Here is a 27,511-nt window from a genome sequence, read left to right as displayed (position 1 = left end):
CTATGGCCTAAGTCTGTGATAACCTGACTTTTTATGTACCATTTTACCAATTAGGACTTTGGTCTAGAGCAGAATTATTTTTGTACTGCTAGTGAACTGCTTTCAGTTCAGTATATTGTGCAGAATACTTTTGCCTTTTCAACTAGGGATTTACTGTCCACTGGGCACATAGCTGGAGAAGGAAATGGCAACCCACTCTAGTATTCTTGCCTGGAAAATCCCATGGACAGAGGAGCCTGGCGGGCTACAGTCCTTGGGGTTGCAAAGAGTCAGACAGAATAGCCACTGAGCAGGCATGCATGGCCACATAGCAGCAGGATGCTACAAGAAATGTTATTTTTCAATACAGGAGCTCCCACTGGTGGAGCAAGCAGACTATTACACTTCCATGAGAAGGGGGTCATAAAAGTCAGATCATTCAGATCCCTACCAACAGAGAAGCTGCTGCTAAGTCACTTCAGTCATGTCCGACTCTGTGCGACCCCATAGACGTCAGCCCACCAGGCTCCCCCATCCCTGGGACTCTCCAGGCAAGAACACTGGAGTGGGTTGCCTACTCATGAATATTAAACCATGTACAAGCCACTGTGTCCTTGTCTTTTGAAGTAAAATGCTGATTCAAGAATTAATGATTGGGAAATGTGAAGATACAGAAACAAAGAATAGTTGTTGGACTAGGGAACGGATAACAATTTAGACTGTAATTCTGCCACATAACAGTATTACCAGACTCCCAGTTCCCTGAAAGATAGAAAGGCCTGACACACATTCCTAAGTTGTTTTACAGAAAGCAGACTCCCCTACAGATGAAAACTGCTGACCACAAGAACATACACCCTAGACTGGTTGAAACCAGAAGGATGATGATGCTTGAAACTTCACCTTGATGCCAACCAATCCCAGAACTGTACACGAGCTGATCACGCCCTGTTCCCTGGACATTAGAAAACTATTCACTACCTCCTCAGATGGTCTTCAGGGAATTAGCCCACTGCAGCCCCTTTTCCCTGGCAAAGCAATACAAGCTACTCTTTTCTACTTCACCCAGAACTCTGTCTCTGTTTCTATTTGCCACCGGTGACAAGAGGCTGAGTTTCAGCAACAAATAAGGTACACTCACTCCATCTCAGCAAATTCCTAAGTATAGCATTTACATTTTTCCAAGGAATTTTGTTGTACAGTGCTCTCTTTATATGAATGTCTTTCTTAAATCACTCATATCTTGGTAATTGGTTGTCCTTCAGCCAAATGGGTTGTTTCCACCAGAGCTTAAAAGCATGCTAGGAGCTGTGTGTGAAGTGGGTTGTACTTCAGTTCAGTCAGTTCAGTTGCTCAGTCGTGTCCGACTCTTTGCAACCCCATGAATCACAGCACGCCAGGTCTCCCTGTCCATCACCAACTCCCAGAGTTTACTCAAACTCATGTCCATCGAGTCGGTGATGCCATCAAGCCATCTCATCCTCTGTCATGCCCTTCTCCTCCTGCCCCCAATCCCTTCCAGCATCAGGGTCTTTTCCAATGAGTCAACTCTTCACATGAGGTGGCCAAAGTATTGGAGTTTCAACTTTAGCATCAGTCCTTCCAATGAACACCCAGGACTGATCTCCTTTAGGACGGACTGGTTGGATCTCCTTGCAGTCCAAGGGACTCTCAAGAGTCTTCTCCAACACCACAGTTCAAAAGCATCAATTCTTCGGTGCTCAGCTTTCTTCACAGTCCAACTCTCACATCTATACATGACCACTGGAAAAACCATAGCCTTGACTAGATGGACCTTTGTTGGCAAAGTAATGTCTCTGTTTTTTAAAATGCTATCTAGGTTGGTCATAACTTTCCTAGTCACAGCATAGTTTTCAAATTCAAAACACCACGAACTGCCATTGGATGGCAGAATTAGACTTTTGCTAATAACTTCAGTCTACCTGAATGGTAATAGTAGGCATGTGTAAAATCATTGGTCCATTAGTATTATATAGTCACAGAGGTGCAGCTTGTATTATTACCCTTTGAATATCCTCAAAGATATCCTTTGTTCCAGTTTATTCATATTTAGTCTTTTTCCCTAGTTAACTCTATGAGAGATGACAGGATACCCAAATGTGGTATGTGTCCACTAGAACCTATAGCTCCACAAGACCTTGTCCCTTTTCTTGTTACTAGGACCCACTACAGATAGTAATTCATTCCTTACTATTTATGAAATATCACTAGAGGCCTCAACTTGGGATATCCCCAAATATTTTATTTGTTTCAGCCCTAAATCAGTCATCCTTGACTACTCCTTCACACGGTAATTTCCAAATTCTCTTGACTTCCTTTTCCAAAGAGGAAATTTTATTATCAATAATATTGATAATAATAATATTATTATCATCATTATTATATTGATAATAATATTGAGGATGTTATCAATGTCATGAATCAGCTTACTTTTGGAAGTGATCATATCTAAATCTCATCAGGTGTGACAATGACAGTACAATGTGTAATTCAGGTGCCCTTGTAGAAGGGCGGTAATTGAATAATGGAGTCCATCTTGCAGGAAGAGGAACTGTATTTGGCTTGCTTTCCAGAATGAGGTATAAAAAAACCAAGTCACTTTAAACAAAGCATTGACGTTTAACCTGCTGAACTATCCCCATATCTGGCATAGCCAAGGTTGTGGACAGAAGCACTTAAAAATTCAATAGTCAATAGTCAGCTGTTTGATGTTTTCCATAAGCCATATAGGAATGTTACAGAGAGAGTTAGAAGAGACTTGCACTCCTATTCTTTCGATTCTTAATAAGGGCTGAGTTTCACTGTTCTCTTGTACTCAGGTACTGACTAATAATTACTATAAAAGAGGGTGCTGGCAGTGCTAATGGATCCCAATTAGCATGTAATTGGAACCAAGCAAAGGGTGAACTTTCCCAACATTTGGCTACAAGCTGATAATAGCAAGGCCCTCTACTCAAATATCTCCTCTCTTCAACACATTTGGGCCAGTGTGATGTCATCTCGAGATGTACATCTCTCACTTCTCATTTCCTGTCTACACTTTTACTTGACCTTAGTACCTTCTGCCACAAAATCAGCATAACACCTCAAGGTTTATTTTGGGTCCCTAAACATTGCTTCTTGATTTCCCTGCAAATACAACTGACATCATGCAGCAGAATTCCTAGAGAAGTCAGTATGTTTTCAGTGTTAAAAAGCATGGAAGTTATCATAATACTAATTTGGGGATGATCATGGACAAATTTAAGAGATGAGATCAGAAAGATTAGAAATGAGGTTTTTCATGCCTATACACAGAACTGCCAGAGCCAAGTATCTTCAACAGCCATATGGTTTTCAATTAAAAAAAAAATGTTCCAGGTGGGATGCATGAAACAAGTGCTCAGGCCTGGTGTACTGGGAAGACCCAGAGGAATCAGGTGGAGAGGGAGGTGGGAGGGGGGGATCGGGATGGGGAATATGTGTAAATCTATGGCTGATTCATATCAATGTATGACAAAACCCACTGAAATGTTGTGAAGTAATTAGCCTCCAACTAATAATAAAAAAAAAAAATGTTCTCCTTAATAAGCTGAGACATTTGGAGAATTGATATCCTTTTTCACACTGTAGCAGCTAATGGCGTGATGTGCTGTGTTCAATCACATATGTCTGACTCTGAAATCCCCTGGCAGCCTGCCAGGCTCCTCTGTCCATGGGATTTTCCAGTCAAGAATACTGGGTGGAGTGGGTTGCCATTTCCTTCTCGAGGGGATCTTCTTGAATCACAGATAGAACTTGCATCTCCTGCATTGCAGGCAGATTCTTTACCACTGGCCTGGGAAGCCTTCTATTTCTTATGCTTATATACAAAACTGACAGAGGGAGAATGAAAATCACTAGGAAACACTGCAGTCTGAATGGTAACATTACAACACATCATAAACTATTATGACTCAACACATGATCTATTCAACAAGTAAATACTTCTTTAAATAAAATCTTAATCACTAAGCCTTGAAATTGTCCTACAGCTATTGCAAGGCCTGATTATATATAGATTCTGCTGCTGCTGCTAAGTCACTTCGGTCATGTCCGACTCTGTGTGACCCCATAGACGGCAGCCCACCAGGGTCCCCCGTCCCTGGGATTCTCCAGGCAAGAACACTGGAGTGGATTGCCATTTCCTTCTCCAATGCATGAAAGTGAAAAGTGAAAGTGAAGTCGCTCAGTCATGTCCAACTCTTAATGACCCCATGGACTGCAGCCTACCAGGCTCCTCTGTCCGTGGGATTTTCCAGGCAAGAGTACTGGAGTGGGGTGCCATTAGCTTCTCCGATATATAGATTAATCATACTACAAAAAGTTTACTGGGTGGTTTAAGCAAATGACTGGTTACTGAGTTTTTCTCCTTTAAATTTGTCATAATTTTCTACTCATTTTATCTTCAACTCACATGAACTTTGGAGTAGGAAATGGCAACCTACTCCAGTATTCTTGTCTGAAAAATCCCATGAACAGACAAGCCTGGTGGGCTATGGTCCATGGGTTGCAAAGAGTTAGACATGACTGAGCATGCGCGCGCGCACACACACACACACACACACACACACACACACACACACACACGCATGCACCTGTGCTAAGTCACTTCAGCCATGTCTGACTCTTTGCAACCCTATTGGCCATAGCCCGCCAGGCTCCTCTATCCTTGGGATTCTCCAGGCAAGAATACTGGAGTGAGTTTCCATGCCCTCCTGTAGGGGATCTTCCTGACCCAGGAATTGAACCATGTCTGTTACGTCTCCTTCATTGGCAGTCTGGTTCTTTACCACTAGTGACATGTGGCAGGCCCACGTACACATATGCATAGTGTCAACTGAAAAATATTTTTTATAAGGAAAATAGTTAAACATCCTCTGCCTCCTCTTTTCCTATGAAACTCCTTAGCAAGAGTTCACATTTTGTAGTTCTGGTCATTGCTTCAACTTAGAAATTCCAAATGCCACATTTAAGAGAGTCCCATTGACACCACTGACTACAAAGTCTTACCTCAAGTTCTCACCACAGGGAATAACTGCCTCTGCTTCAGCCATCCTCTGGGCAAGTGATGCCTGGGAGTCAAACTCTGACTACCTAAGCACAGCTGGGGATCAATTAGACTGATGTATTCTATAAATGGTTGAGACTAACCATTTAGAAAAACAGGTACAAATGAAGAGGTGGCAGGATGATGGTGTCTCGGACAATCTGAGAGAATTTCCCTATATTATTTCATTTTAACAATGAAGAATACAAGAAAACATTATCAGTAGAATTGTATAACATCAGTCATAAAGCCAGATGTAAAGCAAATATTTTCTCCAGATTATTTTCATTCTTAGCAGGTGAATCAAACATAAACCCTGCAGCCACACTGGGGAAAGACTGTCTTCTGAAGCAGATGTACAGGTAACATACATTTGGGTTCTGGGAAAGTACTTGGGATGTGTTCATGACTGAACAGCTGAAAAGGACGGTCTCAAAGTCCCCCTTAGATGGGTTATGAGTTTATTGGGAAGAAGGCAGTAAAGGAATGGCCAGGGACAGAAAAATAGACTCAGCCATTATGACAAGTCCTACAAGTGACCCAAAGGTCCAATTCTAGCACATCAGACCAAAGCTGGAACTCACAGATAATATCTAGTGTTCAAATAGAGTATTTCTGTATATCAGACCTGAGCAAGTAAAAACCAAGTCAAAGGACACAGAAAAGTCTTGGTCCTGGAATATTGAGAAAAGTGTATTAGGATGAAAGTCAAAGGATAAATCCAAATATCTGCACAATTGAGATATATAGGACTGAATGCTAGCTCTGTTTCCCTCCTTAGGAAGCCTTCTTAGGGGAATTAACACATACACACTATTATATACAAAATAAGCAACAAGACCTACTGTATAATACTCCAGTGCATGCATGCTCAATCATGTCTGACCCTTTGTGACCCTGTGGACTAAAGCCTGCCAGGGTTCTCTGCCATGGAATTTTCCAGACAAGAATACTGGAGTGGGTTGCCATTTCCTCTTCCAGGGGATCTTCCCAATGCAGGAATTGAACCCACGTCTCCTGCACTGCAGATGGATTCTTTACTGGATGTATTGTATAGTACAGGGAACCATATTCAATTTCTTATAATAACCTATAATAGAAAGGAATCTGAATATATGTATATATCACTGAATATCACTGAATCACTTTGCTATATGCCCAAAACCAACACACTGAATTAGCTGTACTTCAATTAAAAAATAGTAAAAAAAAAATAAATAAAATTTTTAAAAAGAAGCCTTAGAATGAGCACAGAAATATTATTTAGTAAGGATTTCTTCTTGTGGCACAGGAAACAGCCACAACTGGTGATTCCAAAATAATTTAGGTGTCCTGGCAAGCTCTCAAAGTTCTAGGAACATGGGACCCTACCCTGGGTGCCTGCTCAGTCGTATCCAACTCTTTGCGATCCCGTGGACTGTAACCTGCCAGGCTCCTCTGTCCATGGAATTTCCCAGGCAAGAATACTAGAATGGGTAGCCATTTCCTTCTCCAGGGGATCTTCCCGACCCAGGGCTCAAACCAACGTTTCCTACATTGCAGGCAGATGCTTTTCCACTGAACCACCAGGGAAGCCCACTTGTGTCCCTACTTTACTACTGTGCCCGAGTGAGTGGTCCATGCCATGAACCCTGGCACAATACTCCTTTAAATCACCTCTTCCTTATTCGAATGGAGGCCTGACACTTCATGGAATACACATCCACCCCAGAAAGTAATTTTAGGACAGGAGCCAAGGATCCACGTTCTCTTTTCCTTGTCATTTCTTGAGTCTGGCTGCCCTTTCCTCCTGAACAATGCTGTCCTCGGCAACTTCAAGTTATTTGATACTTGGACACATCAGTGTGATTCCAAATGCCAGAGTATTTCCAAATGCCATCTCTTCAACTGGAAGATGGGAAAAGGAGAACAGCTACCTTTAGTGATTTCAAAATGACTTTATTACACCCCCTTCAGTAAAGTAAGAGGATCAAAATTGGAAAGAACAGCTTTAACTCTGATAGAGGATCATCCTACCTGAGGATATTATTTTTGTAGGCTATATTATAATTACAAATAATAATGATGATTATTACATTGAGTAATACTATACAGATTTTTTCAACACAATTCATGTGTTATCACACCTAACTCTCATAACAGCTCTAACAGAGTAATCTATTGTTACCCCAATTTTCAGCAAGGAAACGGAAGTCTAGGAAAATTATGTAACATGCACAAGGTGGAGCTGGGATTTGATCCTAGTCTAATGCAAGAGCCTACATCTTTAGACATTGTACTAGGTTTTTGCCCATATTCTGAGCTCTAGCTATTAAGAAATGTCCATGTTTTACCAAACATATCTTGCTGCTTCTCAACCCTAAACCTCCTGGTACATAGCTTTGTTGTGGTTGTTCATTTGCTTAGTGGTGTCTGACTCTTTGCAACCCCATGGACTGCAGCACGCCAGGCTTCCCTGTCCTTTGCCATCTCCCAGAGCTTGCTCAAACTCATGTCCATTGAGTCAGTGAGGCCAACCAACCACCTTGTCCTCTGTTGTCCCCTTCTCCTCCTGCCTTCAATCTTTCCCAGCATCAGGTTCTTTTCTAATTAGTCTGCTCTTCCCATCAGGTGGTTAAAGTATTGAAGCTTCAGCTTCAGCATGAATCCTTCCTATGAATATTCAGTACCGATTTCCTTTAGGATTGACTGGTTTGCTCTTTCTGCAGTCAAAGGGACTCTCAAGAGTCTTCTCCAACACCACAGTTCAAAAGCATCAATTCTTCAGCACTCAGCCTTCTTTATGGTCCATCAGCCATACATGACTATTGGAAAAACCATAGCTTTAACTAGACAGACTTTTGTTGGCAAAGTAATGTCTCTGCTTTTTAATATGCTGTCTAGGTTTGTCATAGCTTTTCTTCCAAGGAGCAAGCGTCTTTAATTTCATGGCTGCAGTCACCATCTGCAGTGATTTTGGAGCCCAAGAAGATAATGGGACCAGATGCCACATTCTTAGTTTTTTGAATGTTGGGTTACTGCAAGCATCTAGAATGCGGTAGTTTTAAGCCAGGTTTTTCACTCTCCTCTTTCACCTTCATCAAGAGACTTCATCAAGGTCCTCTTCGCTTTCTGCTTTAAGGGTGGTGTCGTCTGCATATCTGAGGTTGCTGATATTTCTCCCAGCAATCTTGATTCCAATTTCTGCTTCATCCAGCCTCACATTTTGCATGATGTACTCTGCATTTAAGTTAAATAAGCAGGGTGACAATATATATCCTTGACGTACTCCTTTCCCAATTTGGAACCAGTCTGTTGTTCCATATCTGGTTCTAACTTGCTTCTTGACCTGCATACAGGTTTCGCAGGAGGTATGTCAGGTGATCTGGTATTTTCATCTCTTTAAACATTTTCCAGTTTGTTGAGACCCACCCAGTCAAAGGCTTTAACCTAGTCAATGAAGCAGAAGTAGATGTTTTCTGGAATTCTCTTGCTTTTTCTATGATCCAACAGATGTTGGCAAATTTATCTCTGGTTCCTTTGCCTTTTCTAAATCCAGCTTGAACATCTGAGAGTTCTTGGTTCGCATACTGTTGAAGCCTAACTTGGAGAATTTTGAGCATTACTTTGCTAGCTTGTGAAATGAGTGCAACTGTGCAGTAGTTTGAGCATTCTTTGGCATTGCCTTCCTTGAGACTGGAATGAAAACTGACCTTTTCCAGTCCTGTGGCCACTGCTGAGTTTTCCAAATTTGCTGGCATATTGAGTCAAGCACTTTAATAGCATCATATTTTAGGATTTGAAATAGCTCAGCTGGATTTCCATCACCTCCTCTACCTTTGTTCATAGTGATGCTTTCTAAGGCCCATTTGACTTCACACTACAGGATGTCTGGCTCTAGGTGAGTAATCACACCATCATGTTATCCAAGTCATTAAGATCTTTTCTGGATAGTTCTTCTACGTATCCTTGCCACCTCTTAACATCTCCTGCCTCTGTTAGGTCCATACCATTGCTGTCCTTTATTGTGCCCATCTTTGTATGAAATGTTCCCTTGGTACGTCTAATTTTCTTGAAGAGATCTCTAGTCTTTCCCATTTTATTGTTTTTCTCTATTTCTTTGCATTGTTCACCTAGGAAGTCTTTCTAATCTCTCCTTGCTATTTTTTGGAACTCTGCATTCAGATGGCTATATCTTTCCTTTTCTCCTTTGCCTTTCACTTCTCCTCTTTCTCAGCTATTTTAAGGCCTCCTCAGACAACCATTTTGCCTTTTTGCATTTCTTTTTCTTGGGAATGGTTTTGATTACTGCCTCCTGTACAATGTTATGAACCTCCATCCATGGTTCTTCAGGCACTCTAATCCTGAAGATTAGATCTAATTCAGATCTAATTCCTTGAATATTTGTCATTTAAACTGTATAATCATTAAGGATTCGATTCAGGTCATACCTGAATGGTCTAGTAGTTTTGCCTACTTTCTTCAATATAAGTCTGAATTTTATAATAAGGATTTTGTGATCTGAACCACAGTCAGCTTCCAGTCTTGTTTTTGCTGGCTGTATAGAGCTTCTTCAACTTCAGCTGCAAAGAATATAATCAATCTGACTTTGGTATTGACCATCCAGTGATGTTCATGTGTAGCGTCATCTCTTATATTGTTAGAAGAGGGTGTTTGCTATGACCAGTGCGTTCTCTTGGCAAAACTCTGTTAGTATATGCCCTGCTCCATTTTGTACTCCAAGGCCAAATTTGCCTGTTACTCCAGGTATCTCTTGACTTCCTACTTTTGCATTCTAGTCTCCTATGATGAAAAGAACATCTTTTTGCGGTGTCAATTCTAGGTCTTTAAGGCTTTGAAGGTCTACACAGGAGATCTTCCCAACCCAGGGATTGAACCTGGGTCTCCTGCATTGTAGGCAGACACTTTACCGTCTGAGCCACAGGGAAGTCCATCTACACAGCTACCTCAATCTAAACGTGCTTCCATTCCATGACTCCATAGAGAAATGATACTTATCCTTAACAATTTTGTTCCACTACCTTAAATTAGATGATATCACCAACTTTTCTCTAAATCACAGCGTTCCCATTGCAGTTAATCACACTCTGTTTCAATTACTTACCTCTATTTTTATATTCTTTTTTGAACTACTGCCTTTTAAAAAATTAGCAGTGAATTTTATTCTCTATGTTCCATGAGACTGACACAAAACTTGACCCAAGTTGAAGTCATATTTCCTGAATGCTTGTGATATTAAAAGACAATCAGTACAGTATGAAAATTGCTTGGAGAAGGATAGTAGAAATTTCACTGTCATGCTTTTCTTTATCATATTTAGGGACAAGTCTCTATAAATGGCCTTGGGAAACCACAGCACCATCATGGAATTTATCCTCCTCGGGCTGTCTAGTGATCCCCATGTCCAGGCTCTGCTCTTTGTGCTGTTCCTGCTGGTTTACCTCCTGACCTTGACGGGAAACATGACAATGATGCTGGTGATCAGGGCTGATTCTCACCTTCACACCCCATGCACTACTTCCTGAGTCACCTCTCCTTCCTAGATCTCTGTTTCTCTTCTGTTACTGTGCCCAAGATGTTGGAAAACCTCCTTGCTAAAAGGAAAACCATCTCAGTAGAGAGCTGTCTGGCTCAGGTTTTCTTTGTGCTTATCACTGCAGGGACTGAAGCCTATCTACTCTCAGTCATGGCCTATGACCGCTATGTCGCCATCTGCCAACCACTACTCTATGACCAGGTGATGAGTAAACAGCGGTATGTACTGCTTGCGTGGGGTTCATGGAGCCTGGGCATTCTGAACACACTCATCAGTGTCCCTCTGGCAACGAAAATGGACTTCTGTGATACCCATATCATTCCACACTACAGCTGTGAACTGCCCTCTCTCTTCCTTCTCTCTTGCTCAGATGTTCCCACCAACCTCATTGTCATGTTCTGTTCCCTCGTCCCACATGGCCTTGTAACTTCCCTCTCAATCTTGTTCTCTTACGCCTGCATAGTCTCCACCATCTTGAGCATCACCTCTACCGCTGGCAGAAGCAAAGCTTTTTCTACATGCTCCTCCCACCTCACCACAGTAATCTTGTTCTATGGTTCAGGTTTTCTCCGTTATTTCACGCCAACCTCAGGATCCTCTCTGGAGCTGGTCTTCTCCATGCTGAATAGTGTAGTCATTCCCATGCTGAATCCTCTCATCTACAGCCTGAGGAAAAAGGAGGTGAAAGCAGCTCTGCAAAGAACACTGGGAAAGCATTTACAGTGTTTTTGAAGGCAGAATAAAGAGAGATAATGAAGTAATTGTAAGAGAAATACATAAAGCAAGATATCGCATCACTGACATTAGGAATTTACTGACTGCTCATAATGTCAAATTTGGAAAAATCAATCAGAAAGGACTAAAGAAAAAATAATATAGATCTATTATACAGTGGATCATTCAGTTCAATCTTTTCAGAGGCAAAAAATTGATTAAATATTCATGTGACACTGTAAAAATTTGCTTAGACTGTATTCATCAATATTCCCACTTGTTCACATATATGCGTATTAAGGTGAGTTTGGTGTAAATTAGATATCAGAATTTGTAGCTGAGTTTGCAAAAGCCACTGAAAGCTATAGTTTTCCTAAGAAGAAAATTTCCTGAATCTTTGAAGGACAAAGGTCATAAGTTCATAGGGCCATTGGATAATGAGTTCAGGTTAAAGTTACAGGGAGATAAATGAGTGAGTCATCATAATGGGGCCAAAGCCATCCCAGATATTTTCTCTTACAGGGAGCTTAGGTTGGGGATGAGGCCTGTGGAGAATTCCACCCCTAGTGTGTGTGTGTGTGCACGGTCACTTCAGCCAAGTCTGACTCTTTGTAACCCCAAGGACTGTAGCCCGCCAGGCTCCTCTGTCCTAGAGTGGCATAGCAAACCTACCCACCATTTCCTGGATTTAAGTAGGGCCCACAGCTACAAGTAGAAGGATACTGCTTGAAAAACCCAAGTACCAGGGCGATGCACTCCTGTTTCTAAAATGACCATACAGAAGTTAGGTTCTAGACAGAATTGCAAAGACAACATGGTCAGCGACTTCTTCCTTTCCTTTGTGGATCCTTTGCAATCCTTGATGCCTCTTCTCATCTAAGTGATCAGGGCAACATTTTTATTCCCTGAAGGAATCTTGCATTTCCTTAGGTTAGCAGTTGAAAAATAACTCACTGAAACTGACTATTCCTAAATGTCCTTAATCTCAATGATACATTTCTGTAGTAATACACTCATTTAAATTCTATCATCAAAATATTTTAAAATTTCTTATAGGAGAAAAACATTTGAGCACCTATAGTATTTTGAGATGTTTTTCACTTGGTTTTTGGAGAATGTGAAGGATTACTAGCCAACTGAGAAAAACCATTTTATGTTTAAATCATTTTAAATGCTTATCAGTAGGCCATCCTTAACATAAAATTCATCAAGTATGCATTTTTAAAAATTATTTATCTGTTTTTTCTATTCATTCATATTTGTATACACATTCTATCACAAGAAATTATAGATCAATTTAACTGCCGCTCAATATTCATTTCTGAATAATGAGGTATTGCTCTGTGGACAGCAAATGTGACAGATGGTAATAGCTACAATAAAACATTTGCTGTTAAGGTTCCATTAACTTTTCACTACATTCAAAACAAAATGTTTTGTTACTATATCAAGTAATACACATTACCATGAACCAATTTGAAAAAAATAGAATGTATCAAAAGTTTCCAGAGAAATGACAGATCAGTCTCCCCTCCTTTCATGAATCACTATGTTTTATAAGTAAATTTCTTAGTGCTTCCTTTACTTGATATCCAGGAAGAGAGTCATCCATGTCTCAGCTACAAGAAGGGGAGGAAATGTTTGTCCGTCAAACATACTTTGGAATTCCACCAAGGACAAAAGCATCAAGGCTCACTCTCCTGCCTTGAAGACTTCAGAATTTCTTTTACGTATTGTTCAGTGTGTGTTAGAATAGTAGTATGAGATCTTTTTTATCACCTGTTAGAAAACTGAAGGGGAAAGGATCTAATCACAGCTGCTGACAGTTTTATTTAAAATGAGGAATTTAGCATCTCTTCCACTGTGAGCACAATAAATACATTTAATCTGGTCTGGCATAGCTGATTCCAACTTGTAGATTTTCTTAGAATGTGTTTTAATACCATGGGATTCTTCTTATTGATAGAATGTTAATTTTTATGCATTCAAATATGCTTAACTTCTTTTACAAAGATTCTTTTTACCCTAAGCTTATAAAATGCTTTCATTAATATGAGGTAAACAATAATATCAACCATGTTTTGACAATTTGTCTCAGAACTCAAATGCTTTACATTCACCCTCCCATTAATTATTGACATTATATCTTATTACATATAAGGTAGAGTTTGATCAGCCATGTTATATGGACAAGGAAACTCAAAATGAAAGAGGTTAATAAAAATAACTCAATCATCCATACTAAATGGTGTAACTCTGAAATCAAACTAGGCAACTCAGAATCTAGAGGCCATGTTCTTAACTACTGCAAAACAGACAAACTGAAACAAATGTGACTTGATTACTGATATAAATAATGACTTGCTCTAGCGTTCTATATACACACATGCAGACACACACATACACTTACAGAGAACTATTTGTTGTCCACTTGTACAAGCAAGCAAATTTCAAGTCTGAAATGCTACAAAGAAGCTTTGCAATATAGAAATTTCTATGCCTCATATAATCTTCATTATCTGATGAGGAAAACTTTTTTCAATTCCTTTTTATTTTCACATCCATTCTTAAGGTATAAGGGTGCATGCACTTGCAGAACACAGGGTATATATAGTAGCCCAGACTAGTTGTCTGGTTTTGTTCTTATCTTTAGTGGGTCCTGAGACCATCTTGGTGGTTCTCTCTTTGTCAAATAGGCAACTAGTGAATGTTTAGTGCATGCTGTGTTAGATGATTCTAATGCCAGTGCTTAAGTCTGCTACAAGAAGTCATGTCTTTCTAAAAATTACAAATACATTTTAACATGGCTTTGCATATTTCATTTATATTTAAAATTATCTGATTTACTGTTATCATAAACTCCCTTGGACTGCAAGGAGATCCAACCAGTCCATCCTAAAGGAGATCAGTCCTGAGTGTTCATTGGAAGGACTGATGTTGAAGCTGAAACTCCAATACTTGGGCCACCTGATGTGAAGAGCTGTCTCATTTGAAAAGATCCTGATGCTGAGAAAGATTGAAGGCAAGAGAAGAAGGGGATGACAGAGGATGAGATGGTTGGATGGCATCACCGACTCAATGGACATGAGTTTGAGTAAACTCTGGGAGCTGGTGATGGACAGGGAGGCCTGGCGTGCTGCAGTCCATGGGGTCACAAAGAGTCAGACACGACTGAGCGACTGAACTTACTGGCTGTTATTATGTGAAAAGTGATGCTAAAGGAATCAGAATTTCCAGAATTATTTAATGTCAATTTATACCTTTCTCAAGCCCCATTTACAAACTCATATTTAATGATTTGACTTGAATAATGGCCTTTCTTACTCTTTTCTTATTTGACGTCCTTCAAGTGGAGTCTTTTCACAATCACTACTTTTAAAAAATAAACAGGTAAACAGACAAAAAATTCTGAAAGCTTTATAACCTTCCATAGAACGTTCCAGATGTCCACCTAGTATGGGGCAGTTTAGGGTTGCCAGATAAAACTGAACTTTAGGGCCAGTCAAAAGGGAATTATTATTTATTCTTTTGATGTTTATTTTGGTGAGCAGTTTTTAATTGTTATGGGGCTTTCTAGGTGGCTTAGTGGTAAAGAACCCACCTGCCAATGCAGGAGACACAAGAGACAAGGTTTCGATCCCTGGGACAGAAATATCCCCTGGAGTAGGAAATGGCAACCGCTCCAGTATTCTTGCCTGGAAAATACCTATGGACAGGGGAGCCTGGTGGGCTACAGTCCACAGGGTCACAAAGAGTAGGCCAAATTCATCAATCTTTTCTTTTATGTTTAATTAGACTTTTTCTTTCTCATTTAAGAATCATTGCATATCTGAAAGTCATAAGAAATTATCCTTTTTTCTCTACAGCATTTATTGTTTTACCTTTATATTTGTGTCTCTGCAATAAATTGATTATAATATGAGTCAGGAGTCAAGATTTACTTTGTATATAATATATTTGACTTGTCAAAAAGACTTTTAATACCCCCCCAATGAATTTGAATGTAATCTTTGTTATAAATCAGAAGATTTTATATGAATCAATCTGTTTCCAGACTCTCAACTCTCTACAGTTTGTCTATTTCTCTCTCCACCAATATGACTCCATACTCTAAGCTTTACACTTTCTTGTTTTTAAGATTGTTTCTAGTCTGTTCTAGGTTCTTTGCATTTTTATATAAATTTTAAAACAATGATGTCAATTTTTATACAAATAACCTGCTAGACTTTTACATTAGAGATCAATTTAAGGAGAAATGACAGCTTATATTTATAGTCTTCCAATACATGAATATGGTATATTACTCAGTTTATTTAGGTCTTCTTTATCTCTGCAAAGTTTATCGTTTGATGTGTAGAAGTTGTCCGTGTCTTCTGTAAAATTTATTCCTAGGAAAATGACTTTTTTATTCCATTGAATTTGAATTATTCTTGATTTTTCAAACTGATTAATACTTATAGTTATGAACAAAATAGACTTTTCTATATAGAGCCTATATATCAGCTACTTTGCTAACTTTACTTGGTTCTAGAGGGATGGGTAAGATTTTAGGCTTTTTTTTTTTTTTTTTTTTTTTTACATTCACTGTTATATTATTGGGTGGTTTTATTCTTCATTTCCAGGTTACTATGCACAAAGTTTCTTTGTCCTATTGCACTGACTAGGAACTCTAGTAAAAATACTTAGAAGTTCTGAAAGTATTAATGGACATGCACTTCATTTTCCTAAATTCAGAGGGAAAAATATTTAGCATTTGATCTGCTTCCCTGGTGGCTCAGAGGTTAAAGCGTCTGCCTGGAATGTGGAAGACCTGGGTTCAATCCCTGAGTTGGGAAGATCCCCTGGAGAAGGAAATGGCAACCCACTCCAGTACTCTTGCCTGGAGAATCCCATGGAGGGAGGAACCTGGTAGTCTACAGTCCACAGCATTGACAAAGAGTCGGACACAACTGAGCGACTTCACTTTCAATGTTACCTGTAGATTTTTTTGTAAATGCCTTTTATCATATTGAGAATGTGTGCTTACATTCCTAATCTGTTGAAAATTATAGTCATTATTGAATGCTGAATCCTGTAGGTTGCTTTTCATAAATCTATTGATATGACCTTATATTTGTACTATGTTTTTAATTTGATGAATTACATTGATTCTTTAAATTTTAAAATTGTGGTAAAATAGTCATGACACAAAATTTACCATTTTAACCATTTTCTGGTGCAAATTCAATCCAGAGGCATTAAGAACATTGCTTTGAACATAGTGTTGGAAGTTTTGGCCACAGCAATCAGAGCAGAAAAAGAAGTAAAAGGAATCCACACCAGAAAAGAAGAAGTGAAACTCTCACTGTTTGCAGATGACATGATCCTCTACATAGAAAACCCTAAAGACTCTACCAGAAAATTACTAGAGCTAATCAATGAATATAGTAAAGTTGCAGGATATAAAATTAACACACAGAAATCCCTTGCATTCCTATATACTAACAATGAAAAAACAGACAGAGAAATTAAGGAAACAATACCATTCACCATTGCAACAAAAAGAATAAAATACTTAGGAGTATATCTACCTAAAGAAACAAAAGACCTATACATAGAAAACTATAAAACACTGATGAAAGAAATCAAAGAGGACACAAACAGATGGAGAAACATACCGTGTTCATGGATGGGAAGAATCAATATTGTCAAAATGGCTATTCTACCCAAAGCAATCTATAGATTCAATGCAATCCCTATCAAGCTACCAACGGTATTTTTCACAGAACTAGACCAAAGAATTTCACAATTTGTATGGAAATACAAAAAAACCTCAAATAGCCAAAGTAATCTTGAGAAAGAAGAATGGAACTGGAGGAATCAACCTGCCTGACTTCAGACTCTACTACAAAGCCACAGTCATCAAGACAGTATGGTACTGGCACAAAGACAGAAATATAGATCAATGGAACAGAATAGAAAGCCCAGAGATAAATCCACGAACCTATGGACACCTTATCTTTGACAAAGGAGGCAAGGATATACAATGGAAAAAAGACAACCTCTTTAACAAGTGGTGCTGGGAAAACTGGTCAACCACTTGTAAAAGAATGAAACTAGAACACTTTCTAACACCATACACCAAAATAAACTCAAAATGGATTAAAGATCTAAATGTAAGACCAGAAACTATAAAACTCCTAGAGGAGAACATAGGCAAAACACTCTCCGACATAAATCACAGCAAGATCCTCTATGACCCACCTCCCAGAATATTGGAAATAAAAGCAAAACTAAACAAATGGGACCTAATGAAACTTAAAAGCTTTTGCACTACAAAGGAAACTATAAATAAGGTGAAAAGACAGCCCTCAGATTGGGAGAAAATAATAGCAAATGAAGAAACAGACAAAGGATTAATCTCAAAAATATACAAGCAACTCCTGAAGCTCAATTCCAGAAAAATAAGTGACCCAATCAAAAAATGGGCCAAAGAACTAAACAGACATTTCTCCAAAGAAGACATACAGATGGCTAACAAACACATGAAAAGATGCTCAACATCACTCATTATTAGAGAAATGCAAATCAAAACCACAATGAGGTACCATTACACACCAGTCAGGATGGCTGCTATCCAAAAGTCTACAAGCAATAAATGCTGGAGAGGGTGTGGAGAAAAGGGAACCCTCTTACACTGTTGGTGGGAACGCAAACTAGTACAGCCGCTATGGAAAACAGTGTGGAGATTTCTTAAAAAACTGGAAATAGAACTGCCATATGACCCAGCAATCCCACTTCTGGGCATACACACTGAGGAAACCAGATCTGAAAGAGACACGTGCACCCCAATGTTCATCGCAGCACTGTTTATAATAGCCAGGACATGGAAGCAACCTAGATGCCCAACAGCAGATGAATGGATAAGGAAGCTGTGGTACATATACACCATGGAATATTACTCAGCCATTAAAAAGAATTCATTTGAATCAGTTCTAATGAGATGGATGAAACTGGAGCCCCTTATACAGAGTGAAGTAAGCCAGAAAGATAAAGAACATTACAGCATACTAACACATATATATGGAATTTAGAAAGATGGTAACGATAACCCTATATGCAAAACAGAAAAAGAGACACAGAAATACAAAACAGACTTTTGAACTCTGTGGGAGAATGTGAGGGTGGGATATTTCAAAAGAACAGCATGTATACTATCTATAGTGAAACAGATCACCAGCCCAGGTGGGATGCATGAGACAAGTGCTCCGGCCTGGTGCACTGGGAGGACCCAGAGGAATCGGGTGGAGAGGGAGGTGGGAGGGGGGATCGGGATGGGGAATACGTGTAAATCTATGGCTGATTCATATCAATGTATGACAAAACCCACTGGGAAAAAAAAATAAAATAAAGCATTTTGGGATAAATAAATAAATAAATAAAATCAAAAATCAAAGAAAAAAAAAAAAGAACATTACTTTGTTGTGTAACCATCACCACAATCCATCTCCAGGACTTTTTCATCTTCCAAAACAGAAACTCCATAGCCATTAAATAATAACTCCCATTTCTCCTTCCCTTAGTCCATGTCAACCACCATTCTACTTTCTGTCTCTATGAATTTGATTATTCTAGATGTCTCATATAAGTGAAATCATACAATATCTGTGACTGGTTTATTTCACTTAATTTCATCAAAGTTCACCTTTATTGGAGCATATATCAGAATTTCCATTCCTTCCTTTGTAAGGTTGAACAATCTTCCATCTATGTATATACCATGTGTTGTTTATCCATTCATCCACTGATCGACATTTGGATTTTTTCCACCTTTTGGTTATTGTGAATAATACTGCTTTGAACAATGGGCTCTGAGTATTTGTTTGAGTCCTCACTCTCAATTCCTTTGGGTATATACTTAGAGGGAGAATTGCTGGATCACATCATAATTCTGTGTTTAATTTTGTTTTGAGGAACCAGCATACTGTTTTCCACAGTATCTACACCATTTTAGATTTTCACCAACTTATAGGATTCCAATCTCTCCACATCCTAGCTAACACTTCTTATTTTCTGGGTTTTGTTGTTTTTCTATTATAACAGCTATTCTAACAGATGTGAAGTGTTTTCTCATAGTGATTTATATTTATTTCCCATTGATTTTTGACTGCTATTAGATTAATCTAGCATCCCCAAAATGCACTCATTATAGTAGGTTATCTTTTTTAATGCACATACTTCTGAAACTTTTTAAGCATTTATTTTGAAATATATATACTTTTAAAATTTTTTATTTTTTTATTAAAGTGCAGTTGATTTACAATGTTTCAGGTGTATACAGCAAAGTGATTCAGCTTTATACATGAATATATATATATATATATATATACTATTCTTTTTTAGATCCTTTTTCATTACAAGTTGTTATAAAATGTTGAATATAGTTTCCTGTGCTATACAGTAGGTTCTTGTTGGTTATCTGTTTTATACATAGCAGTATCTATTAATCCCAAATTCCAAATTTATCCCTCCTTTTCCTTTTCCCTTTGGTCACCATAAGTTTACTTCCTATGTCTGTGAGTCTAGTTCTGTTTTGTAAATAAGTTCATTTGTACAATTTTTTAGATTCTACATCTAAGTGACATTATATGACATTTATCTTTTCCTGTCTGACTTATTTCACTTAGTATGATAATCTCTAAGAGAGCCATTGCCCTCTCCGAGAGGAAACATACCTCAACATAATAAAAGCTATATATGACAAACCCACAGCTAACATCATACTCAATGGTGAAAACCTCAAAGTATTCCATATAAGATCAGGAACAAGACAAAATGCCCTCTCTCACCACTTTTTGGAGAAGGCAATGGAACCCCACTCCAGTGCTCTTTTGCCTTGAGAATCCCATGGACAGAGGAGCTGGCAGGCCTCAGTCCATGGGGTTGCTGGGAGTTAGACATGACTAAGCGACTTCACTTTCACCTTTCACTTTCATGCATTGGAGAAGAAAATGGCAACCCACTCCAGTGTTCTTGCCTGGAGAATCCCAGGGAAGGGGGAGCATGGTGGGCTGCCCTCTATGGGGTTGCACAGAGTCAGACACGACTGAAGCGACTTAGCAGCAGCAGCACCACTTTTGCTCAATGTAGTTTTGGAAATTCTAACCACTGCAATCATAGTAGAAAAGGAAATACAAATAATGCAAATTGAAAAAAAAAAAGTAAAATTGTCACTTTTGCAGATGACATAATACTACACATAAAAAATCCTAAGTGTACTATCAGAAAATTGTTAGCACTCATCAATGAATCTGGGAAAGTTGCAGGATACAAAATTAATATACAGAAATCTATTGCAGTTCTATACACTAACAACAAAAGAAACAGTCCCTTTTACCATCATAAAGAATAAAATATCTCGGAATAAATCTACCTAAAGAGGCAAAAGACCTGTACCCCAATAGTTATAAGACAATGAGGAAAGAAAATTGAAGATGACATAAACAGATGGAAAGATGGATTGGAAGACTCATTACTTTAAAATGAGCATACAACCAAAGGCAATCTATAGATTCAGTGCAATCCATATCAAATTACCAATGGCATTTTTCAGAGAACTAAAACAGAACAAAATATTACATTTGCATGGAAACATAAAAGACCCTAAATAGCCAAAACAACCTTTAGAAAGAAGAATGGAGCTGGAGGAATCATGCTCCCTGACTTCAGATTATATTGTAAAGCTACACTAACAAAAACAGTATGGTACTGGCACAAAAAAATAGACACATAGATCAATGGAACAGGATAGAAAGTCCATAAATAGACCATGCATTTATGGCCAATTAATATACAACAAAGGAGGCAAAAATATAAATAGGAATAAGTCTCTTTAATAAGTGGTGCTGAGAAAACTGGACAACTACATGTAAAAGACTCAGAACTGACTTGACAAACCTATGTTTTACTCATACATTGCTCTCCTAATCTATGTTAATGAAACTATATATTTACTTGGAAAACTGCCTTTCTTCAAGATACATGGCTCTGGATGATTATGACCTGAATGACTCACCTGGTGCCAATGTAATCTCAAAATGCCTGCTGTGGGTGACAGGCCTGGTGCCAGTCTCTGAGTTTTGCAATATTTCCTTCCTCTAATTAGCAGAATGCTACTAGTTACATAACATCTGGCTAAAGACTAGGAGTGGGGTGCTCTTTCTGACCCCTTCTGATGTCTATGTCAGAAGCTTTCTCTATCTCTTTACTTTAATAAAATTTATTACACTAAAGCTCTGAGCAATCAAGCCTTGTCACTGGCCCTGGATTGAATTCCTCTCCTCCGGAGGCCAAGAATCCCAGCTTTGTTCATGTTTCAGCAACAACCTTTCACAGCCATCTCATCCTCTGTCGTCCCCTTCTCCTCCTGCCTTCGATCTTTCCCAGCATCAGGATGTTTTCCAATGAGTCAGTTCTGCCAGAGTATTGGAGTTTCCAGCATCAGTCCTTCCAATGAATACTCAGGACTGATTTCCTTTAGAATTGACTGGTTGGATCTCCTTGCACCAAGGGACTCTCAAGAGTCTTCTCCAACACCACAGTTCAAAAGCATTAATTCTCTGGCACTCAGATTTCTTTATAGTCCAACTCTCACATCCATACATGACTACCGGAAAAAGCACAGCCTTGACTAGCCGGACCTTTGTTGACAAAGTAATGTCTCTGCTTCTTAATATGCTGTCTAGGTTGGTCATAACTTTTCTTCCAAGGGGCAAGGGTCTTTTAATTTCATGGCTGCAGTCACCATCTGCAGTGATTTTGGAGCCCCCCAAAATAAAATCTCTCACTGTTTCCATTGTTTCCCATCTATTTGCCATGAAGTGATGGGACTAGATGACATGATCTTCATTTTCTGAATGTTGAGTTTTAAACCAACTTTTTGACTCTTTCACTTTCACAAGAGGATCTTTACTTCTTCTTAGCTTTCTGCCAAAAGGGTGGTGTCATCTGTATATCTGAGGTTATTGATATTTCTCCTGGTAATCTTGACTCCAGCTTGTGCTTCACCCAGCCCTGTATTTCACATGATGTACTCTGCACATAAGTTAAATAAGCAGGGTGACAATATACAGCCTTGACGTACTCCTTTCCTGATTTGAAACCAGTCTGTTTTTCCATGTCCAGTGCTAACTGTTGTTTCTTGTCCTGTATACAGATTTCTCAGGAGGCAAGCCAGGTGGTCTGGTATCACCATCTCTTGAATAATTCTTTTCCACAGCTTGTTGTGATCCACCCAGCCAAAGGCTTTGGTGTAGTCAATAAAGCAGAAGTAGATGTTTTTCTGGAATTCTCTTGTTTTTTCTATTATCCAGCGGATGTTGGCAATTTGATCTCTGGTTCCTCTGCCTTTTTTAAATCCAGCTTGAACATCTGGAAGTTCTCAGTTAATGTACTGTTGAAGTCTGGCTTGGAGAATTTGGGCATTACTTTGTTAGCGTGTGAGATAAGTGCAATTGTGCTATAGTTTGAACATTCTTTGGCATTGCCTTCATTTGGGATTGGAATGAAAACTGACCTTTTCCAGTCCTGTGGCCACTGCTGCTGAGTTTTCCAAATTTGCTGGCATAGTGAGTGCAGCAGTTTCATAGCATCATCTTTTAGGATTTGAAATAGCTTAACTGGAATTCCATCACCTCCACTAACTTTTTTCGTAGTGATGCTTCATAAGGCCCACTTGACTTCACATTCCAAGATGTCTGGCTCTAGGTGAGTGATCACACCACCGTGGTTATCTGGGTCATGAAGATCTTTTTTGTATCATTCTTCTGTGTATTCTTGCCATCTCTTTGTAATATCTTCTGCTTCTGTTAGGTCCATACCCTTTCTGTCCTTTATTGTGCCCATCTTTGCATGAAATATTCCCTTGGTATCTCTAATTTTCTTGAAGAGATCGCTAGTCTGTCCCATTTTATTGTTTCCCTCTATTTCTTTGCATTGATCACTGAAGAAGGCTTTCTTATCTCTCTATCCATGCTATTCTTTGGAACTCTGCATTCAAAAGGGTATCTTTTCTTTTCTCCTTTGCCTTTAGCTTCTCTTCTTTTCTCAGCTATTTGTAAGGCCTCCTTGGACAACCATTTTGCCTTTTTGTTTTTCTTTTTCTTGGGGATGGTCTTGATCACTACCTCCTGTACAGTGTCACAAACCTCCATCCATAGTTCTGCATGCACTCTGTCTATAAGAGCTAACCCCTTGAATCTATTTGTCATTTCTACTGCATAATCATAAGGGATTTGATTTAAGTCATACCTGAATGGTCTAGTGGTTTTCCCTACTTTCTTCAATTTAAGCCTGAATTTGGCAATAAGGAGTTCATGATCTGAGCCACAGTCAGCTCCCAGTCTTTATTTTTTTTTTCTTTTTTGCTGACTGTATAGAGCTTCTCCATCTTTGGCTGCAAAGAATATAATCAGTCTATTTCAGTATTGACCATCTGGTGCTATCCATGTGTAGAGTCTTCTCTTGTGTTGTTGGAAAAGGGTGTTTGCTATGACCAGTGTGTTCTCTTGGCAAAACACTGTTAGCTTTTAACCTGTTTTGTTTTGTACTCCAAGGCCAAATTTGCCTGTTACTCCAGGTATCTCCTACTTTTGCATTGTATAGTAAATATCCAAAATTATATTCACCCTAGTGAATATAAAATGAAATAAAATTTTTATGAATAAATTATAAAATTAATTGTACTAGTAATATTCAATGTTGGTGAAAATCTAAAGAGATAAGCATAATCATATGCTTTAGGCCAAAGTGTAAACTGGTTCAATATTTCTAGATGTGTGGTTAAATGCATCACAAAGCTCATATTCTTTTCCCCTGCATTTGTAGTTTCACTTAATAAATCATATATTGCATCAACGTTTAGCCACCAGATTGCTTATTAGGATTTTTCATGATAGTGATGAAAATTGTAAACTCTTTAATTGATATACTAGGGAATGCACAGCTTGATTAAGGCAAATCCATTCTATTGAATACTGTAATCCATGTTTTGAAATCACATTTAGAAAAGTGTAGTCATGTATGGATATGAGAGTTGGACTATAAAGAAAGCTGAGCACTGAAGAATTGATGCTTTTGAACTGTGGCATTGGAGAAGATTCCTGAGAGTTACTTGGACTGCAAGGAGATCCAACCAGTCAATCCTAAAAGAAATCAGTCCTGAATATTCATTGGAAGGACTAATGCTGAAGCTGAAATTCCAATACTTTGGCCACCTGATGCAAAGAACTGACTCACTGGAAAACACCCTGATGCTGGGTGATTCAAGGCAGGAGGAGAAGGGAACAATAGAGGATGAGATGGTTGGATGGCATCACTGACTCGATGAACACAAGTTTGAGCAAGCTCAGGAGTTGGTGATGGACAGGGAAGCCTGGCGTGCTGCAGCCCATGGCGTCACAAAGAGTTGGACACAACTGAGTGACTGCACTGAACTGAACATAGAAAAGTATCTAATATAGGAAAAATTTACGTTAAAATCCTCCATAAAAATGAAACTAAATTATATTTGGATGTAATCCACTGTTTACCAAGCTTTTATGCACAAATGAAGATGTAGTGAATGTAAATCTTAATTTGATAAAGCAAGCATGGAGCCTTAGAGTCTGGTTTTCTAACAAATTCCCAGATGATGCAATTAATGCTGGCCCATAGACCATAGTTTGAGTTGAGAAGCAAGGGTGTAATCATTTTTGAGGGGAAAGTTGATGGTAGATAGAGAAGTGAATACGTGGATGGTAGATGGATGAGATAGATGAATAGAATTAAAAGAAAAATATTAATACCTTAATACTAGAATATTTATCTCTGTGGTAAATAAAGAGGGTTTTATATCAGTGCAGGAGATATAAGAGACAGGGATCAATCCCTGGGTCAGGAAGATCCCCTGGAGGAGGAAATAGCAATCCACTCACAGTATTCGTGCCTGGAGAATTCCCTGGACAGAGGAGCCTGGTGAGCTATAGTCCATAGCATTACAAAGAGTCAGATGTGACTGAAGTGCTTTAGCACGCACCAGAGTATTTGTCTCTGTTGCAAATAAAGAGGGCTTTATATCTTCTTATGCTTTTATTTTACTTAAGCTTGCATTACTTTTGTTCTGACACTTTTTATTTCCTTATTTTAGTAGATGCTCAATATAGAAACACAGAGAATCCCCTTAAAAAGAATAATTAATGAAAATAATATATTGTTCATTAAGAGATAACTACTGTTAATACTTGGTACATGTTCTACAACACATGCAGATACCATCACATATAAAAATATATTCTTAGATTATATATATAGCTTTTATAACCAGAGAAATAAATGAAAATTTTACTTTTTTGCATAGATTTTTCTATAGAGAAACAGTGGTCTGTACCTGAACCTGTCCAATGTGGTAGATACTAATCACATGACTATTTAAATCTTATTTTTAATTAATTAAAATTAAATAAAATTTAAAATGCACTTCCTCAGTCTCACTGGACATATTTCAAAGGCTCAATAACCACATGCGTCTAGTGGCTACTTTACTGGACAGTGTGTATATCAAACATTTTCCTTATGGTAGAAATTTCTTCTGGACCACACCTCTCTCTAGACAGAGAGGTGGACCTGAGTTTTCCAATTTTCTTGGAATTTTGTTTGCTCTCCTAGTAAATATTAAGGATTACTTTTTACTCTAGAGTTAGTATTATTAATAAGCTTAAAACTCATTTTAATAAATAAATGGAAATTTGTTTTATATCAGGAACATGATAACTTAAACAAATGATTTTCACATGATATCTCAATCTGTGAGTACTCAAACTTTAACAGAACCCTTGAGTGGACTGAATCTACACAGATGTATCACACAAGGTCAGTCAAACTGTTTAGAAAAATGACTGAGTTCACACATTTTTTTTCTCTTTACTAATTTGATAATCAATTTAGTGAGTCAGCAACTCACTTTCAAGTGAATTCCCATTGCCTCACGGGGACCAGTCAAATATTCTTGGTACAGTCTATCTCCAATTAACTCCCTCTAGACTAACAAAGGAGAAGGCAATGGCACCCCACTCCATTACTCTTGCCTGGAAAATCCCATGGGCAGAGGAGCCTGGTGGGCTGCAGTCCATGGGGTCGCGAAGAGTCAGACATGACTGAGCGACTTCACTTTTCACTTTTTCGCAGGCTAACAAAGGTTCATGTGTAGTGCTTTACGGTCATTTCATCAAGCCAGTAGTTCCACAGTAGTTCCACATTCAGGCATGCTTTCTGAATTTTAACATGCTGACATTCTTGAATACAGGTGTTGAAGTTGTTAAGTACAAGATTGGCTTCAAATTGTGACTACTGGGAATAGCAGAGCTGTTATTCCTCTGAACCTCTAAAGCCAGGGAGTCAATGCTTAGGCTGTCTAAACAAAACTCTTCTGAGAATCAGGTAGACGAGATAGGCACATGTGTGGCTGAGACATGTTATAAAGAAATATGTGGAAATCCAAGTGAAGAAATGCCTGGAAGAAAGCATTTGAAGTCATTTGAAACAAGCCAACTGTCCTGTGTTTGTTTCATGTTGTCAAGTGCTGACTCCAGTAATATATCCAAAGATCAATAGATTTCACAAACTTAACCATGTTTCAGGATGCAGAAAACTACCTTCCCCAACTCATTCATCATCTTAGAAGCTAGCTTTAAATTATATTCCTACACCTTCTTGGGCATCAGGTTGCCTTGTTGGACAGAATTTATATGTAATCAGAATTGGGGTTTTGAGAAGGGCTTCAAAGCTGGGATTGTGGATGAAGAATTGCTAAGTAAGGGCTCACCTTTGCTAGGTATTTACATCTGGACCAGACCTTGCATAATCAGGTACCAAGCAACTCATGACTAGGTAAAACCAGGAATCAATTTGGGACACCGTGATGAATCTTGAGCTACCTAAAGCATAGGCCCTAGGCTAGACCAGAATTGGAAACAGGGTAACAAAGTTTAACTAGACTCCCTGATGTTATAAACTAGTTATAAAGTCTAAGAATAAAAGAGGCTTCCCCAGTGGCTTAGTGGTAAAGAATCTGTCTGCAAGGCAGGAGGTGCAGGTTTAATCCCTGAGTTGGGAAGATCCCCTGGAGAAGGAAATGGCAACCCACTCCAGTATTCTTGCCTGGAAAATCCCATGGACAG

General features: G+C 38.7%; 1 non-coding gene and 1 pseudogene across 1 annotated transcript; one reads left to right on the top strand and one right to left on the bottom strand.

Moving 5' to 3' along the window:
- Positions 1-9,923: 9,923 nt before the first annotated feature.
- TRNAC-ACA (transfer RNA cysteine (anticodon ACA)) lies at positions 9,924-9,996 on the bottom strand. The gene has a single exon. It is a non-coding gene; the product is annotated as a tRNA-Cys (tRNA).
- Positions 9,997-10,404: 408 nt separating this feature from the next.
- Positions 10,405-11,336, top strand: LOC133043078 (olfactory receptor 8S1-like; annotated as a pseudogene).
- The last annotated feature ends 16,175 nt before the right edge of the window (positions 11,337-27,511 follow it).

The sequence above is a fragment of the Dama dama genome, chromosome 3 (assembly GCF_033118175.1).
Source record: "Dama dama isolate Ldn47 chromosome 3, ASM3311817v1, whole genome shotgun sequence".
NCBI classification, from domain to species: domain Eukaryota; kingdom Metazoa; phylum Chordata; class Mammalia; order Artiodactyla; family Cervidae; genus Dama; species Dama dama.
This window is presented reverse-complemented; position numbering and strand designations above follow the sequence as displayed.